Consider the following 18,962-nt stretch of genomic DNA (forward strand, 5'->3'; position numbering starts at 1 on the left):
CCTCCCACCATTTGCTCTTTCCTGTGAATAAGATAATAGAGAGATAATGAATGAGGTGTGTGCCTAGAACAGCTTTTAGATGGGGAATTAGTACAGTGTCAATTCCACCCCCCTAACCCATAGAAAAAAATAATTATAATGAAGCTTTTCAGAATGCAATTAGTTTTTCCTGCTTGTATTTTCAAAAAAGGAGAGCAAGCGAGAACACTGGACAACTTCTCATTGGCTGATTTGGTTGTGGGTTTGTGTAATAGAATGCAGAGTTTTGCCCTTCCAACATTCCAACACTTCAGGAAACCCCTGAAGAATGTGACTAAGGGTTTATCTAAATAAGCCTTTTCATACAAAACAAAGAAACGTTTACAAAACTTCATTAAGAACTTAAGACGTATATATTTTTGGCCTCTATGCAAATAGTCATAAAGAAATACATCTAAATATATTATTAAATGTTTCCCTCTCTTTAAATCTGAACTATAATATTATGATTATTTTTGTTTCCATACATGTTTTATTAGTTTATGTATTTATTCTTTTTCAAAATGTAATGGTTTTTTTTTTTCATATTTACTGCAGTGCAAGATCTGTTTCTTATTTGAGTAATTATGGGAAATTCAATTGCAAGTAGGTAAATATGGTAGGTATATATACATTTTTTTTTAAGAAAAATAATTCAAAGGGGGTCATGAAGACTGTAATGATGGGTCGACAGAATGTGGATCCATTTGCAGCTAGTTTATTAAAAGTCCTTACAGAGTAGACAGGGCAAAGGCAGAGGCAAAAACAGTAACAGGCAATGGTCGAGGCAGGCGGCAGACAAACAGAATCAGGGTACAGGCAAGGATCAGGGCAGGCAGCAAAACATTCACAGTCCAGGAAACAGGCAAAGATCAGGGTCGGCAGCAAAGGGTCGCAGGGAATAAACAGTCCAATCGATAACAGGTAAATAGTCCACAGAAAAACGCTCAGAAATGATCACCAAGGCAAATCAAGACTTCGCGATGTGTGAGTGTGTGTGTGTGTCTTAAATAGTGTGAGTGTGATGCGGTGCAGGTGTGTGTGCAATCAGTCCCAGGAATGAGGGCCCATGGGAAACGTAGTCCGAATGAGAACTGATCAGTATTCCGGTGATGGCTCCCTCCGGTGGTCCGGAGGAAGGGCCGAGGGAGCCACATTCGTGACAGAGCCCCCCCCCTGTGAGCGGCTCCAGACGCGAGGAAGCAGACGCCGGGGTCTACCACGTGGTCGAGGGGCCGGTCTCTCCGGGTGCGTCCGATGAAATTCCTCTGTGAGTGAGGGGTCCAGGATATCATCCGCATTGACCCAGGATCGCTCCTCCGGGCCGTACCCCTCCCAGTCGACCAAGTACTTTGCATCCATTCAGTGACAGATGGTAGATTGGATGGTTCCCCAGACCAAGGAAATAATGGAGGCTGGAAGCCCAAGACGCATTGAAAGGGCGTGACACCAGTGGCAGGTTTTTGTAGGGAGTTTTGGGCATACTCCGCCCAGAGCAGATAACGACTCCAGTCCGTCTGGTTGCATTGGCAGTAGGTGCGTAGAAAACGTGTTAATTCCTGGTTCATGCGCTCTGTTTGGCCATTGGATTCTGGATGGTACCCTGAAGTGAGGCTGACATTGATATTGAGGTTTTTGAAAAAGGAGGACCAGACTCGAGATGTGAACTGTGGGCCTCTGTCTGACACAATGTCCTCGGGTAGTCCATAGAATCGAAACACATAATTGCAGAGAAGCTCGGCCGTTTCGAATGCTGTGGGGAGCTTGGCCAGTGGTATGAGTCTGCAGGCTTTTGAGAAACGGTCGATGACGGTGAGAATGGTGGTGTGGCCCTGGGATTCTGGGAGATCAGTGACGAAGTCAATGGCGATATGAGACCAGGGACGTTGGGGAATGGGTAGCGGTTGCAACAAACCGGCTGGCGCTTGATGTGATGCTTTGGTGGTCTGACAGAGTGAGCAGTTAGAGATGAAGCGGGAGGTGTCGGATAGCATAGAGTCCCACCAGAACCGGTTTTGTAGCAGGTGGAAGGTGGCTGTGACACCTGGGTGACCTGAGCTTGGGAAGTCGTGCACATGATGAAGTAGCCTATTTCGGAGCTGTGCTGGGACGTAGGTGCGATCAGGTGGGCATGTTGGAGGAGGAGCGGTCTGTTCGTTAGCATGTGTGATCTCTGTGATAATGTCCCATTGAACTGGAGCAAGCAGTAAAGTGTCAGGGATTATATTCTCTGCGTTCTCTGTCCGTTCCACCTCCTCATGCTGCCGTGACAGCGCGTCTGCCTTGGTGTTCTTAGAGCCTGGTCTATAAGTTACCGAGAACTGGAAGCGTGTGAAGAACAAGGCCCATCTAGCTTGCCGTGGATTTAGACGCTTGGCGGAACGCAGGTATTCCAGGTTTTTATGGTCTGTGAGAATGGTGAACGGATGTTTTGCTCCCTCCAGCCAGTGACGCCACTCCTCCAGTGCTGCCTTCATAGCCAGTAATTCCCGATTGCCCACATCGTAATTACGTTCAGCCGCCGACATTTTTCTAGAATAAAAGGCACACGGGTACATCTTCTCTGGGTTACCTTGGCGCTGAGAAAGGACGGCCCCTATGCCCGTGCTGGAGGCGTCCACTTCTACAATGAAAGGGAGCTCAGGGTCTGGGTGACGGAGAATGGGTGCTGAAGTGAAACGCTCCTTTAGCTCCTGGAAAGCCTGTACTGCTTCAGAGGACCAGGTGAGACGTGAGGACTGCCGCTTGGTCATGGACGTTAACGGGGCTGCAACGCCGCTGAAGTTCCGTATGAATCGCCTGTAGAAGTTGGCAAACCCCAAGAACCGTTGTAATTCCTTCAGTGTGCGAGGTTGTGGCCAATCCAGTACCGCCCTCACCTTACTGTCATCCATGGCCACGCCCTCACGGCTGATAACGTAACCCAGAAAGGTTGTGGAGGTTTGGTGAAATTCGCATTTCTCAGCTTTTGCATATAGTCTGTGTTGTATCAGTCTTTGAAGTACTGCCCGTACGTGCTGAACATGTTCCTCAAAAGAGTTGGAATAGATGAGGATGTCATCTATGTAGACTATGACCCAGCGATTGAGCATGTCACGGAAGACGTCGTTAATGAAGGACTGGAAAACAGAGGGACTGTTGGACAGCCCGAACGGCATGACGAGGGTCTCGTAGTGACCAGTGGCTGTGGAAAAGGCTGTCTTCCATTCGTCCCCCTCTCTGATGCGGATTAAGTTGTACGCACAACGGAGGTCCAGCTTGGTGAAGTATGCGGCTTGTCTGAGTTGTTCAAGGGCTGGAGGAACCAAAGGCAAGGGGTACCGGAACTTGACGGTGATGTCATTTAATCCACGGTAATCAATACAGGGCCTTAACCCGCCGTCTTTTTTCTTCACGAAGAAGAACCCTGATGCTGCTGGTGATGTGGACGGGCGGATAAACCCTTTGGCTAGTTCCTCCTCAATGTAGGTTTTCATTGCTGCCGACTCAGGTTGTGACAGGGGGAAGATCCTGCCCTTGGGAGGCGTGGTACCAGGCAGCAGGTCGATGGCACAGTCACCGGGACGATGAGGAGGTAGCTCAGTGGATTTGTTTTTACTGAATGCCACAGCCAGATCAGCGTATACTTCGGGTATGTTAAGTTTTCCGGTGTCAGAATCGTGGAGTGAAGCAGTTTGAACTGGCAGAGGGGTGATTTGTTTCAAGCAACCTTTATGGCAGTTAGCATCCCATTGCACAATCTGGCCATCTTTCCAGGAAACGTGAGGGTTATGGGTTCTGAGCCACGGTAGACCAAGGATCACTGAGTTGTTGGGTGAGTGAATAACATAGAAGCGGATTTGTTCATGGTGAAGAGCTCCTACTTGCAAAGTGAGCTCGGCGGTGATATGGACTACTCTGCCTCCACCGATGGGCTTCCCATCTAGCGCCTCCACTGTTAGCAGGGAATTACAGTCTGTTAGAGGGATGTTATGATCTTTGATGAATGAATCTGACATGAAATTCCCAGCGGCTCCAGAATCCAGTAGGGCGTGAGTGGATAGATTTTTGCCATGAACGGTAATTTGAATTGGGATTTTGAAGCAGTTGGAAGAGTAGTTAGAGTGATGAGGAGAACTCACCGCTTTGGAATTGGAAGACTGAGGTCGTACGGGGCAATTGATCTTGACATGGCCAGCCTGGCCGCAGTAGAGACACAGGTGTCGTTGTCGTCTCCTTTCTCTCTCTTCGGGAAGTAGTGGGGTATAGCCAAGTTGCATGGGTTCCAGAGCGGGACTGGCTGAGGAGGATTGCCGGACGGGGTGTCGGGTTCGTAGCAGGTTGTCAATGTGAATGGCAAGTTCAATGAAAGCGTTGAGCGAACTTCCCTCATCCCGGCATGCGAGTTCGGCCTGCAGTTCCAGTGTTAGGCCCCTTCGGAACAACAGCTTTAGAGTGTCCTCAACCCAGTTCGTTTGAGCGGCCAGAGTACGAAATATCAGCGCGTACTCGGCTGCTGTTTGTTTACCTTGGCTGAGAGAAAGTAACTGATCGCCAGCGCTTCTGCCTCCTTCGGGATGTTCAAAGACTTCTTTAAAGTTTCGCAAGAAATCTTGAAAAGTGGAAAACACGGGGTTGTCATCCCTCCACACCGCGGTGGCCCAATCCAGTGCTTTGCCGGTGAGCAAGGAACACACAAACGATATCCGACTGGATTCGGTGGGGTACAGGGACGGTTGCTGGTTGATGAACAGGGAACATTGGAGAAGGAACCCCTTACATCTGGCTGGAGTGCCGTCGAACTTTTCTGGGAGCGCTAGGCGAGGATTGACTGCAGGAGAGGCCGCGAAGCCTGGATTGGCGGGAGCAGCGGGCGGCGGCGTGGCGGTTTCGGCAGGACTGAATCGGAGGTCTTGAAGCGTCTTCACCAGCTCTTCAGTAAGGGAAGTTAAGCGGTTGAGTTGATGTTGATGCACCGCCAGCTGGTTGGCCTGGGCAGTTAATTCAGATGAAATCTGCATGAGGGCTGCTGGATCACTGTGTGGCGAAGTCTTCTGTAATGATGGGTCGACAGAATGTGGATCCATTTGCAGCTAGTTTATTAAAAGTCCTTACAGAGTAGACAGGGCAAAGGCAGAGGCAAAAACAGTAACAGGCAATGGTCGAGGCAGGCGGCAGACAAACAGAATCAGGGTACAGGCAAGGATCAGGGCAGGCAGCAAAACATTCACAGTCCAGGAAACAGGCAAAGATCAGGGTCGGCAGCAAAGGGTCGCAGGGAATAAACAGTCCAATCGATAACAGGTAAATAGTCCACAGAAAAACGCTCAGAAATGATCACCAAGGCAAATCAAGACTTCGCGATGTGTGAGTGTGTGTGTGTGTCTTAAATAGTGTGAGTGTGATGCGGTGCAGGTGTGTGTGCAATCAGTCCCAGGAATGAGGGCCCATGGGAAACGTAGTCCGAATGAGAACTGATCAGTATTCCGGTGATGGCTCCCTCCGGTGGTCCGGAGGAAGGGCCGAGGGAGCCACATTCGTGACAAAGACATTGACGACTGGAGTAATGATGCTGAAAATTCTGCTTTCACATCACAGGAATAAATTACATTATAAAATATATTCAAATAGAAAACAATTATTTTAAATTGTAATAATATTTTAGAATATTACCATTTTTACTGTATTTTGTATCAAATAAATGCAGCCTTGCTGAGCATAAGAGACTTCTTTTTAAAAAAACAAATCTTTCTGAACTCAAACTTTTGAATGGTAATGTAGGCCTGGTCTGCATAAACAATCTTTATTTCTGTAATAAATATAGATTTCTAAAATGGTGGTTGTGGATTTTGTATAATGAAAAACTTAAAATCAGAGACATGTGAAAGATTTCAGATTGTGCTTCCAAAGTGGAAGGAACAGCTCAACCTAGTATCATTATTGGGTGTATTGCATGAACACATGTACTACATACACTGCAGTTTACACAGTTTTCTTAGAGAAGACGAGTGCCATGATGAAGAGTCATGGTTAGTTGCTTTGAAACAGAAGTATCTCTAATTTATTCAGTGTTCAGTTGAGTTTTATAGCAGTTTGAACAGATACTGTGATGATTAGTTCAAGGCTAAAGTCAAATCAGCCTTCGTTTGAAGCTATCCCACAAAGAAAGGCTGAAAACTCATGAAGAAGTGTTTGATCTTCCACATATGAGGAAGTCCTGTTAGCAGACTACTAGTTTGTTGTTCACTGTATGTTATGGATAAGGAAGCTTGTTTCCATCACGGAATTAAAAAAAAAAATACCCTAAAAGATAATTGCGACTTTTTACAATCTCACAATTCTGACTTTTCAAAATCTTATAAAAAACTCTAGTAAACTCTAGATATAAGTTTATGAAATATAAACTCAGACTTTATAGTACGGAATTGCCAGTTTATATCACGCAAGAGACAAAAAAAAAAGTAGGCTAAGAATTGCGAGAAAAATTTTAAAAATAATTACAACTTTTTATCTCACAATTCTGACTTTTTTCTCAAAATTGTGTAATACAAACTCGTGATTGCGAGAAATAAAGTCAGACATTTACGCGTTTATATCGCAATTCAGACTTTATTTTTCACAATTGCTTTTTTCCTCGCTATTGCAAGTTTATATCTCGCGATTCTGACGTTATAAATAGCAATTGCGAGTTTATATCTTGCAATTATGAGAAATTGCCAGAAAAAAGTAAGAATTGTGAGATTAAAAAATTTGCAATTACATTAGGCTATTCATTTTTAATTCAGTGGCAGAAACAAGCTTTGTATGTTGTTGGACATGAGCGAGTTGTACAAAACAGGAACGAAAACCATTTTGAGTCATTCTATAAAGCTGATTTGCTCTTTTGAATATAGAAAAGATTCTCATTTTATGAATAATCAAATTTAGATTTTCAATTCTGCAAAATGTAGAAGCTGACACAGTTAAAAGTCTTGTGGATGTTGTGACATCTCTCCAGAGATGAACCGATGAAAGGATCTTGCTATTGACCCAACCCGATTTCACGGCAATTCTTACGTATTTTACGAGGTGACTTCTCTCGAATGGATTTGTACGTTTTTTGCTAAATCGTACGTATTTTACGAGTTGCCAAATTCGTATGAATTCTTACTAGGCTACCCCTAACCTACCCCTAACCCTGCCCCTGAACCTACCCGTCACTGGGGTTTAGACAAATCATACAAATTCTTACGAATTAGCCACCTCATAAAATACGTACAAATTAGTCGTAAGATAGCGTTGATAGACCTCAGTTCAGCTTAGACGCCATATTGAATTTAACGTAGATGAAAACGAATCTGTAAGGGATAGACTACAGTCTTTACAATGTCACACACTGTAAAAAGGTCCTAGATCACGTAATTTTCACAACTCACAACTTTCAAAACTGTTTTATGGAGTTTGTTCTACTGAAAGTTTTTCGGAAAGATGTTTCGTCAGCTGAAAATCGGCACGTTGTTAAACAACAGAACAACAATTAATTAAACGCACTGTATTTCTATCCCTCATAGCCTCGTTTTCATTCCTTTTAAAAATTAAATATGGCACTACCCTTTTTAAGGTCTATTAAAGCACTTCTCAAAGTGCACTACTTTCCAAAGAACTCAAATTAAACATCACCAAAACTGCACATCTCCACTGGGTCAAAGAGTTTTGTTGTTGTTGTTGTTTTGTTTTTGCCCTCTCAGTTGAATGCAAAAAAAAAAGAGAGAAAAAAGTAAAGTTAATTACTTTAGAACCCTTAATCAAACTCTTAATTTGTATAGATCCAGCAGATGGGCTGCCATGAATAATGTCATCGTCAATCAAAGACAGAGGCGCTGCCAGTGTGAACAACAGCATAAGGGTTTTAATGTAGATCAGATGCCATTATAATGGATCTGACATCACTCAGAGGCCATTTGCACTTCAGGGCTGCATGCGGGTTGCTTCATTTGCATATTAGACGCTAGACATTAATGACAAGCCTTTATATGTGACCTTCACATTTCAATTATTTTGAGTGGGGCAAAGAGAGGAGGCTTCAAACAAACACGACTGCAGGTCCTGCACATATGCAGATGAAACAAAAGCATGTTCACTTTGTTCGCCCCATGCACTTTTTGTCATAGTTGAGACATAAAGAATAACCGTTAGATAAATAATGACAGGCAAAAATGAGAGATCTGATTAAATACAGTTCACATTCATTTACATGAACAAGTGGTGTGATTAACTTTGAATGCTCCCATTTGGTATTTTTAAGACTAACTGATGTAAATTGTTCACTGAATTAGAATTAGACTGGTATTCATGTAATTGAATAAAAAGAACCAGCTAGAGGGCTCTTTTCAATCTTAATTTTGCTGTTTCGAGAGACTAAGTTGAAAGGCCTATTTCTTTTTCTTAGGTCACTTCTATTATAAAGCACTTTTTGAACTCTAACTTTATATTAATAATAATAATTAGCATTTATTGTAAATTCTTTGAAAGGGTAAACAGACTTTCAGAAATATAATGTTGTTGTCCTCATGCAAGCCAACAGACTATGTTTTATGCTATATTACAGGGCCGGTGTCCAGACATTTCATCCTACCCATCAGATTGTCCTACAAGGGCTTACTGCGCAATATCACATCATTTTTGTCATAATAAATAACACAAAATTACTGTATTTGCATTATTGTAAGGGTAGGTTTAGGGTTGGGGTAGGTGTAGATGTTAATAAAGTCTTAAACCACATTTAATATCATGCTGGAAGCACAATCTGATAGGTAGCATTTTTCACTGTCGAATTGTGCTACCAACTGTTTCAATGGGAGCAAAATATAACAGAGTAGCACCAGTTTGCTGCCCTAGGCAAGATTTTACATGGTGCCCCTTGTATCGCAGCCAATTCCACCACTGAACATTCATTCACTCACACAGAAACTCCATAGCTTCTATTTTTTTTTAAGAACCCCCCCTCCACACACATAAAACAAATTATAATTTATAAATACAATACAAATAAGATTTTTGCACAAAACAACTATATTACAGATTTTAACTATATTGCATCTGAAGAGAGAAAAGGAGTATATGTGACAATTGTGTTACATTATATTACAAAAAAAAGCTGATAATGGTGAAACTATACATAGCACCTAAGTCACATGATAACCTAAACACAAAGAGCAAGAGTAATTACACCAAGCATCCATGCACAAAACTGTATCCATTGAGCACTTCTCTAGCTAGCATACTGTTTAATTTTCAAAACTAGTTTTAAAAGTGTTTGTTTTCCACAGTGGCGTAACTTTGTTTTAAAAAGTGGGTGGGACAGGAATGTGTGTGGTGGTGGTGGTGGAGGGTATTGTAATTGTATCATTACAATAATAAATGCACAAAATTTATTGACATAGACCTCATGTTTAATATAATAGTTTCGTCTTTACATCCGTTGTTAGTCCTGAGAACATTTACATTAGTCAATAAATACGTGGATCTGCAACTATTGTTAGATTGTCCTGATAGATGAGGGGTAGAATTTTTGTTCAGCATGCCAGAGGTTCTGGGTTCTAATCCGCCCTCGTAGAATTTATTTTTTTCTCATTAAAACCAAAGATGTTCATCAGTGATTGTATATCAAGAGCAGGGACACGTTTATGTGTATTTTGTTTTGTGATTTCACTGGAAAGAATAGAGTCTCCGGCCGCAACAGCGTTAGCGATAGATTGAAGCGCTCGTCCCAGTGAAGACTGCGCAATGTGCACGAGCGCCAAGAGCACACTGTTGCGCCACTGATAACAGCGGCAACGAGCACTCAACATGATTTCAAAAACAACACATCCCAGCGACAGTTCACCTATTATTTAACACAAACGAATGAATTGCTAAGCATCTAGAGATGTTTCTTTTGTATTAGTTTACATCCGTGCCACGAGATGTTTCAAAAAGTGGTGGGGACAATATCGACCCTGGCAAAAAGTGGTGGGGACATGTCCCACTCGTATCACCCGCAAATTACGCCTATGGTTTTCCAGCAGATGCAGCAACCTTTCACTAAACTATGGCACATTTTTAATGATACAGAATAATCTTCTTTAAGGCCCTGTTTACACCTGGTATTAAGATTTTGGTTCTTTGGATCACAAGTAGATAAGACATACCCGTTTACTCCTAGTGTTTTAATCTGTCTCTTTCGTCCACTTTCGACCACTTCTGTCCTGATTTCTTCAAGGGGAGGGTCTATGGGTGGGTAAATCTATGGGCTTTTTCAGATCTTTCAATCTAATGGACAAAATAAGCTTGAGCTATTTACATATGAAGACACACAGAGATGATGGAAAAACATACAGAGAGCAGCAGCTTTTGTTTCTGCTCTGACAGCCGCAAGACCACACCAAATGCCATGAGTGTGTATTATAAATCAGGAATGGTGAGAGAACATTGTGCTTGGTACATTTTTCCTCTTTAAACTAAACTTGGGTCTTCAGTCAACAAAGTTTAAATCCCATCTGGCTAACGTGCATCCTGTAATGTGTATGCATTAAGTCAGAAGGCAGAGAGTAGGCGGTCACTTGTGATCCGTTCAACCAAAACACATCTTAATACCAGGTGTAAACAGGGCCTATGATAAAACATAACTGACTTTAACTCTAGCTAGCTATTTCAAATTAGCAACAGTTACAATTATTACTATGCAATTAGATAAGCTGTTCAATCATTACATCACGTTAACTTAGTCTTTATCCACCTTTTCTTCTTTATCTCTTCTTTTTTCTTCCCTGGGCACCAGAGTGCTTCGGTCCTTTTATGGCAGGCTATAATGCTAATTTATCATGTGTTATGTGAATTCATCCATCCATCAGGTCTGTGAGTGCATCCAAAGACTATAGATATAGAAAGACTGTTCATTCCTAATACTTGTTAATGGGAGAAACTGCAACACACAATATGGCGGAATACGTCCCGCCTTCTAAGTAAAAGAGCCAATCACTGATTGGTAAAGTCATTGCGTCACTGCAGCTGCCATTAGAAGCTCCGTTTCACATGCGCATTGGCTGGTCTGGCCTGAAAAATAAGCTTTTTTAATGTCAGATTTTGTTGCTGATTTGACATATGCTCGTTATGCTGCTTGATATTGCAAACTGGTATATCTTACCATATTATTTTAATGTATTGTCTCAATTATAAACACATTGGTTTGTAGCGCAAACAGTTTTACAGTTTAGCCTACTGCACTTTGATATTCTTCTCGTTATGTCCCTATAGCGGCTAATAAATCGCAATATACCTAACTTTTCTATGTGTCTCTCTGTGGAATACTTGATTCTGATTGGTCAGTCGTGGCATTCAGCGGACAGATACGGACACTACACGTTAGACTCATGCTCCCTCTTGTTTTATACAAAAGCATTTGTTGATAGGCTTATTGTTTCGTACAGTGTAATGGACTACGTTTTCTTAGGGGAAGCTTTACGGTAATTATAAATATAATTACAATTAGGCCTATAAAATATTGGGTAAAAATGACGGATGAAATCAATAGGCTATTTCATGTCCAGATATTTATTTATTTTGGCTTGGAGTTATGGTTACCCTGTTGTTGTTCAGCTATTTTATGATAATTATCAATTACTTCCTATATATGAAGAAACACCTGGAATGTTTTATGTCTACATGTTTTATGTAAAGCTGCTTTGAAACAATCTGTATGGTATAGGAGCTATATAAATAAAGGTGACTTGACTTTTTATAAACTTGCAAAGGTATGATGCTTACCTGATGAAAACTGTCCTTCACATTGTGGTTGTCGGTCTGAATTCTTGTCCTTTTCTCTTTTTTTCTGCTTTTTTTTCTGCCAGAGTTGATATGCAAAGATTGCATTTGGTCAACCTCATTGACATTCATCTTTGAAAGATCTTTGCCCATTATTCCAGGATTGAGCGGTGCAGTCTAACGTTTACTTCTCTCTTCATTCAGTTTCACACCTCATTGAATGCCGCAGGTCACACTGCAACACCAGACCGATCTTTATACCTCCTCAGATCATATTATCCAAATGGGAGATCATGTCATAGCCCCGAGGCACGAGGGATCCGTCTGGTGCAGTGTTCAAATGTCAGATCTCAGTTAAACACCTCTGCCACTGTGAGTTCTCATCTGGATCAGGACTGACTGCAGAGGTCTGATCGATTTCAGATAGGGCATCGGGGTGTGATCAGCTGACAAGTGTGACCTCGGAGGGTAATTGATGAATTAAAGGAGATCAGCAGGCTATCTTTGATGTGGAAACTTTTGGAAAGATTGGATTAAGTCACTAAATTGGCTGGTATTGTCTTTTAAGGCAGTCGGTGCTTATCAGCATCTCTCATTTCATCACTCTCTCACTGGATTATCTGAAAGACTGGAGGCTGAGATCATCACAACTGTCTGTGACCTGTCTGTCCGTCAGTCTGTCTGTAAAATACAGAGACAGTTTAGTTATCCATTCACACATGGTTCTGCAGAATATCAATCTTAGAAAAATGGTTCTATATATCTTCTTAACTCATTTTTAAAGGACCCTTTATGCGAAAAAGGTTCTGCACTCTTAAAAACACAGGTTCTTTATTGGCATTGATGAAGGACCTTTAACATCCATGGAACCTTTACAATGCACAAAAGGTTATTTATAGTGGGAAAAGGTTCTTTAGATTTTTAAAATGTTCCTCACATGAATAAAATTTTTTAGAACTGTTCACTGAAAGGTTCTTTGGGGAACCAAAAATGGTTCTTCTATCCATGGCATCACTGTGAACAGCCCATTGTGGAACCTTTATTATAAGGAGAAATATCTTAAAGGGGCTCTATGTAGGAATGACACCCAGTGGTCGAAATAGGTACTGCAGTCCAAATTCAAAATATTGTTTGCCCCGCCCCCTCGTTCAAAGACGCGGGTGCAATTGACAATAAAAGCTGAGAAGACTTACACATTGTAAGCTGATGAGTTGATTTATCTGTGTTTTAATATGCTGTCGTTCATAGAGATTTTTTGATGGATGCAGAGGCTTTTTAGGTCAGGTAGAATCTGTGATTCTCTGACCCAGTTTGTTTGCTGGTTTCCATGGCTGCAATACGCGGTGTTTTCCGCCAAATAGCAACCTGTGATGTCGAAATACTATTGGATAAACTGGCAGCACGCGGTTTCGCACAGACCAAAACAAAGACATTCCGACACGGAACGCACATTTCAAAGTAGAATATCTGGCTGTAGCATTGTTTTTCTGAGAAACAAGTAGGTGAACTTAGCATGTTTCCTAAATATCTGCAAACATATTGGGGTATTTTTATGCTTCATTAAAGTAAAAATCTTACATATAGCCCCTTTAAATGATTATTTTTCATGTTTAACAGGTTATTTCAATTTTTTCTAATGATAAAGTATGTTTAGATCCTTGAGCAGATTTCCAGTGAGACCTAATGCAGTAGTTCACATGCACAAAATATGAAAATAATTTTTTTTTCACTATTTTCCCAATAAAAATATTTTTATATACATATGTATATGTCAGTTATACACTTTAGCATTGACTAACACATTAAAATAATGAAATCGACTGAAAGGAAAAGGTTATTAATATTATTAATTCATTTTCCTTTAATACAAAATAAACAACCTGCAAATGGATCACTGCGAGAACATCAACTGAAAGGAACAGTTGAGGAAAGATATTTTAGTATTTTATTAAAGTAGTTTATTGTACTTTTTATGGTGATAAATTGGGTTTGTCAGTGTGTGATAACATGCTGTAAGTCTGCTGTGCATAATAATACCTGGAAAAAATTGTCATGGATTCAATTTATAATGATCGATTGTCACTTAGTCATCACTGCTGTATATGAAAAATATTGAAACTACAAGATATTGACCTATCAAGACTTTTGAAAGAGTTCTGGATATACTGACATTATAATCAAACCAATATGAGATGTATATTTGCAGCATTTATTTACCATTTTGGATATGACTGAATCCATAACTGCATCTTTTTCTGTGCAGTGAACTAGTTTCTTGCAAGAATGAAAAAAACAAAACAAAACTGTCCATATCATGATGTTCCCAGTACATGGACCTGTTTGTTCCCAAGGTGTCAAATTTTTATATTCAATAAACCCTCCATGCCCCATTACAGTCAGCTTGAGTGTTTCTCTCTGGATGCTCAAGTACTGCACCAAAATATGTTTGCTGTATTGGCCTGAAACTGAACTGCTGCCTTCGTCTCGGATGAGTTATAAAGCCATTTCAGTGGGTAAACAGAGAATAACTCCTCTCCTGAGCACTTCTGCTGTCTACTTTAGTTTCTCTATTGTAGTCAACATTATTGTCTGTCTGGATGCTTCAGGTCTCACACATATTCCTCTCAGAGGATTTCATAATGAGAACAGGACTCAAAGCTGGAAAAGAGCAGATGTTTGGAGTCTTTCTCAGCACTTGTCTGCTCGCTTTCTTACCTCAGATTCTGTGGTACATCAATAAACATACAATCCTGCATGATCAGAACCTTTTTTGTTTTAAATAAATTAATACTTTTACTATGCATTAAATTGATAAAAAGTGACAGTAAAGACTTCTATTTCAAATAGATGCTCTTCTTATGAACTTTCTATTCATCAAAGAAAAAATGTATCACAGTGTCCAGAAAAATATTAAGCAGCACGACTGTTTTCAACATTGATAATAATAAGAAATGTTTCTTGAACAGCAAATCATATGATGTCAAAACAAATTAATGATGCTGAAAAATCAGCTTTGCATCACAGGAATAAATTACATTTTAAAATATATTCAAATAGAACAATATTACAGTTTTTACTGTATTTTTGATCAAATAAATGCAGTCTGAGTGAGCATTAGAACATCTAAAATCTTACCGACAGAAATATCAACACAAGTATCAGTGTAGTGATCAAGTGCTGTTTGCGTCTTAGATGCGCTCAACAAAATATATCAGGGTTTATATTTATGGATCTGGCAGGGGATACTTATGATGAGGTTCTGATCTATTTTAAAAAGGATGCTGTATTTGTGTTTTATGGGACAAGAGAGATGATGTAGGTCAACACAAAGAGCAGGATGTAGTTTCTCATCAGTGAATGCATAAAAGAGCAGCGCTTTCACTGCACACCTGCAGGAGTGCTTGTACTATAATAGGCCGTCCGTTTGTCTTTTTTGAAATATACACCCTTTCAAAAGACCTAAATTCCCCCAAATTGCTCAAAATATCTGTTTTTACTGTGGTCACTGTTTCCGCTAGCTAACATCTTCCTATGATGTAGATTGAATGCTCACAACAAGAATATGATCTATCTGTTTAATATATACGAAGCCTGAAGGTGCATTTTCCAGTTTTGTGCCATGTTCCAATATGAAATACACTGGTAACACTTTACAATAAGGTTTCATTAGTTAACAAATTTAGTTATCATGAACTAAGAATGAACAATACTACTACAGCATCTATTCATCTTAGTTAATGTTAATGTCATGTACAGTACAGTATGGAAATCAAATGTTGTTGTTACCAATACACTGTTTGATATCGCAAACATCCTTGGATAAGTGGTTTTAGTTGTTCTTAAATTTAATATTATTATTTTCCATATGTTCAGGGCTGTTACGGCAAGTATCCTGAGCTGCTTGTCATATTTAAAGGTACAATATATAACTTTTGGCCCTCTAGCGGCTAAAAAAAACACAAATATGCATGCATTTTATGGAAGAACATTGTTGTGGCTGTGCTTCCACTCTGTATGACTGTGCGGAATATGACCCTTCACAACTGTTAAGAGAGCTACATGTGGCAATTTATCTGTTCAATAAAATATCTTACTCACCAGTTGAATAATAAAAAATGACATCTCCACATCACTTTTACAACATTTCATATGGCTCAGTTCTTGCCATCTGAGAAAAGCCAAGCCGCTTTGCCAATGCTGATTAATTCCCCAGAGGTTTGAGATAGTGTTGTCAAATATTCCGACTTCGGTACGATGCCTGCTTTCAAAACGCTTTCAAATTCAAACACTTCCATGTGCTTTCAAACGCTCAGTGCGTTGATCATTGTAGCAAATCACAGACATATCCGATGAGCGCGTGAACACAATGGCCAATCAGAGGTGTTTTTACGAATGCAACAGCTCTCAAAGCGTCACATTTTTAAAATTTCAGTACCGACTTGGCACCTAGGCAAAGAGTAAAGAACCCAAGATGCGACACTCTGATACTTTTTGTGCAACAGTCACTAAGTGGCGCTCCGGTAGCGCGGCCGCCATTATGGGGTGAAAATGCTAACTGGACCATAATCCTTCACATCTTACGCACCCAAAATCGGCGAATTTCACTGCCAAATCAGAAGCGCAAAAGAACATTTTTCAAATGAAATCATCAGTAAATTTTATGGCGCCTACAGTAAATGTTGTATTGTCTTATGTTTTATTTTACCAGTTGTGGAATCCAACCATTCAAACATCTGAGGTAACGTAGTTATCCTACTTTATTGAGTATCTCCATTTTATGCAACTTTACACATTTATTAATAGCAAATTTCATATATTTATTGTCCAACATTCCCATTTTTTCTGATGCATGTCCTTAATTTAATTTCATATGTTTGTATTAATTTGTTTATAAGCCTAATGCTAATACTAGATCTTTTAAAGAATTTTAACCCAAACTGACTGGGTTTCTAGCGAGCAAAAAGGTTTTGTGAAAAAAAGGTGGAAGGCTTACACAAAGTCTGTAAAATAAACTGTTAAAAGGATTTGATGATCACTAGCGATAGTATTTTATTCTGTGTTGTCATCATTCAGGTTGGATTTTAGCTTTAATGTAGGCCTACGTTTTTTTTTTTTTTTTAACAAAGCAGCTGATATTGCCATAGAAACTAGTGGACTGCCGAGTCGCTTTCACCACAAAATGGCGGAAACGCAGGGCTGCAATGGAACGTTCAATTGAGTGTCGCTTCTTGTTAGTGTATATTCTTTGACCGAAGTCGTACTTGTCAACCTTTGCAACTTTTCTCTATTTACGGGAATGACGAACCACACAAAGGCCAGTGACATATGTACGCAATTTCCCGCGAAAACCATCCTGACAGGTCTAAAATATAGGCTTATAATAGGCTTATACCACAGTGAAGTGTAGTTTTGAACAAAACAATTTAAATAGTGTACCTTTAACGCAGTTTGCTATATAATCTTTCATTAAGTATCTCTCATTGAGTGTTTTTTTTAGCATTTGTGAGCAGGTGTGCAACCTATCATTTAACACGTATCTATTAACAAGTATCTATTTCTGAGCCAGGAGTTTCATATTGTTTCATTGACTGTGACATCAATATGCTGTGTATGCTGACAAAGCGCTTTGGAGCTTCGTGGGGAAGGTATCACACGATATATTCACAATACAACCGCCCACCCTCGGACCACCAGCAATATTGAATACAAATTCAGAAATATAGCTCGTTTTATGATGCCGTGGATTCAAAAAAAGAAGATCAAAGCCACTAACCCCCTCAGAGTGTGGAGTCTTCTCGTGTACCGCTACTGGCCACCGGCTTTTGTTTCTGTATGCAAATGCCTCTGATTAAAGCCAAACAACCCATACGAGCAATCAGTAAATCATCTAGTATGTACAACAAGATACTTTGCACCCTGCATCTTAGTTACTCTCCCTGTTTATCGTGTCTACATATGCGTAGCGATGACTCCAAAAGCTTCACTTTTGACTGAATAAATTATGAACCGGGATTTCTGCTTTAGAGGCAAGATGTCTGTATAATTCATTGCATTCGAGCTTCACAGCTGAATACAAGCATGATGGATAGGGATGTGGAATTTTTTTCTAAGCGTGCCAGAGGTCTGTATTTCCCAGGGGAGGGGGAGAGATGACAATAAACATGATAAATAATATTATATTACTGGGATATTACTTAGTTCGTGTTGCAGTTTAGAGCATAAAACAACAGTTGCATGTTGGAATCCATTAGTATATGGTGGGAATATTCAGACAGGGCTATGCAATTATCATTTACTTATTCATGAGACTCGTTATGCTGTCTTTAATTAAACGGCATCTATCAATGCTTAAGAGCCAGTCTGACAGTATCATAGCTCAGTCAAATATACCATAATATGTCAAATGCAATTGCCAAACAGGACGTTTTGTAGTACTCCCAAAAACACACTTTTGTGTTGCTTATTTAATTAGAAAATATTTTGCTTAAAGGATTAGTTCACTTTCAAATGAAGATTAGCCCAAGCTTTACTCACCCTCAAGCCATCCCAGATGTATATGACTATCTTCTTTTTGATAAACACAATCGGAGATATTTTAATAAAGGGTTAATAAAGGCCTTCTGAAGCGAAGCGATGCGTTTATGTAAAAAAAAAAAAAACAAGTTTTGAAGTAATTCAAGATATGAAGAAAGTGTAAACTGGCGTCGCGTCAGTTACGCTTTTTCCGTAAGTTAAATAGGGAAGGGGTAGGACTTAGTGTAAGCTTTTTGAACTGCTGGAGTTTTACACTTCCTTCGTACATTGAATACGGAAGGCGGAAGCTAAATATTGTATTTCATAACTTGTTAAATATGGATTTTTTTTTTTTTTTACACAAACGCATCACTTCGCTTCAGAAGGCCTTTATTAACCCCCCAGTGCTGTGTGGAGTACAAATTTATGATGGATAGATGTGGATGGAAGCACTTTCTTCAGCTCATACTCATGAACCCTGTTCACTGCCATTATAAATCTCAGATGCATCAGGATATTTATTAAAATATCTCCGAAGATGTTCATCGATCATAAAGAAGAAAGTCATATACACCTAGGATTGCTTGACGGTGATTAAAGCTTAGGGTCATTTTCATTTGAACTAATCCTTTAAAACATCTTTAATGTAATAGCAGTCACTTTCTGTGTCA

Source organism: Ctenopharyngodon idella, chromosome 20 (genome assembly GCF_019924925.1).
Source record: "Ctenopharyngodon idella isolate HZGC_01 chromosome 20, HZGC01, whole genome shotgun sequence".
Taxonomy (NCBI): Eukaryota; Metazoa; Chordata; class Actinopteri; order Cypriniformes; family Xenocyprididae; genus Ctenopharyngodon; species Ctenopharyngodon idella.